Source organism: Bufo gargarizans, chromosome 6 (genome assembly GCF_014858855.1).
Source record: "Bufo gargarizans isolate SCDJY-AF-19 chromosome 6, ASM1485885v1, whole genome shotgun sequence".
NCBI lineage: Eukaryota > Metazoa > Chordata > Amphibia > Anura > Bufonidae > Bufo > Bufo gargarizans.
In genome coordinates, this window is record NC_058085.1 from 69,973,277 (window position 1) to 69,974,999 (window position 1,723).

A 1,723-nucleotide genomic window follows, 5' to 3' on the forward strand; every position below is an offset into this window, starting at 1 on the left:
ACTGTACTCTCGTACTCCTCCTCCCCTCTTTACTTTCTAACCACATTTAAGGGTGTATTCTAAAGAAAAATGATTGTAAGCTCTTACGAGCAGGGAGCTGACTCCTGGTGTTTCAGTTGTATATTAGCCAGTTACGTTGTGATGTCTTTTGTTTTGTACATGAACCCTCTGAATTTGTAAAGAGCTGCGTAATATGGTGGCGCTATATAAGTAAATATTATTATTATTAAATTGCATAGCATTTAAATATCAAAAGATACAGTAAAAAAAATAGATGCATCTACTACATTACCCTAGGGTTTTTTGTCACCTTTTGTAACATTATTACGGCTTTGTATTGTAGACGTGTTTCGTCTGTCTCTGCAATTTAGGACAAGTCCCAAATTAGGAGACTACAACTCGTTTGTGTTTGGGATTCAAATTGGTTAATAAGATCTCCCCATATACCAGGGGGATGCGGTTGACCTAAAAATCAAAGACCCAGACAATTTCCTAGTTAAAGGATTCTCTGCTAGGCAACGCCTATAGAGTCAATATTATTAGGCTGAGTTCACATCAGCATTCAACCTTTCCGTTCTCCTGCTCCATTATAGGAACAGGAGAATGGAAAGGATGGATTCGGCACATAACTGAGCATGTATGCACAAGTTTTGTCTCCGCTTCAAAAATCCTCCTCTGAGTGGAAACCTTATGGACCCTATTATAGTGTAAGGGGTCCGTAGGCTCCGTTGTGCTGAGCTACAGTATGTTCCTAATCCATCCTTTTCGTTCTCCTGCTCCTATAACGGAGCATGAGAACGGAAAGGCTGAACTCTGATGTGAACTCAACCTTAGTTGTAAATTGTGGATGCGGCCTGCGCGATCATCAACCTCCTCAGGGCAACAGCGCTCAGGTTACATCACTGGGCTCAGCGCATGCCCATTGAGACTTTTGAGGCTGTTGCCCTCAGGAGCTTGATGATCACGCAGGTGCAGTACTGTGCCTGCGAGAGATTTCTGGCCGCCGACAGGAAGAAGGACGGGGCATTTCTAGAAGGTAGACTATGACGTGGGGAGGGGGTGGAAACGTTTGCCGGAGAAGGAAAAAAACACCCCTCTGGGCACCTTGGAGCCTCATTAGCATATCATGAAAAACGCTTTTATATCAAAAGGACAAAACGAAATAAAGTAAAAAGAAGACTGCTGGAAATAAGGTACTTTAGTGAACATAGCGATGGTGACAGCTTAAAATGGTAAAAGCAGGTGACAGATTCCCTTTAAGTATGTTTCCTTCTCTTTTTAATAAACAAAACAGAATTTAAACCCCTTAACAACTTTTTTATTTTGACATTAAGGGTGTTTCCAGCTTTAGTTTTTTAGTTTTCTTTTTTACTTGAATCTCCACCTGCTGTACCTGTTGTAAAAATCATACTCACCTACTCACCCTCTGCTCTGTTCCAGTTGCCTGGGTCCCTGGCTTTCTGATGCAGCCTTTCAGTTCCTGTCCTGTAAACTTCCAGACTTACAAGGTCATGTGCGCCTCTGCAGCCAATGACTGGCCTCCGTGGTAACATGTCTTCAAATGGCAAATCAATGCCGCTTGGGGACACGTGACCGCTGAGGCCACTCATTGACTGCAGTGGTGCATCTGATCCTATCCATTTGTAAGTTTGCAGGACAGGGAATGGAAGAACACAGAAGAGAGCCAGGGACCCAGGGAGTCGGAACAGAGTAGGGGGGATCA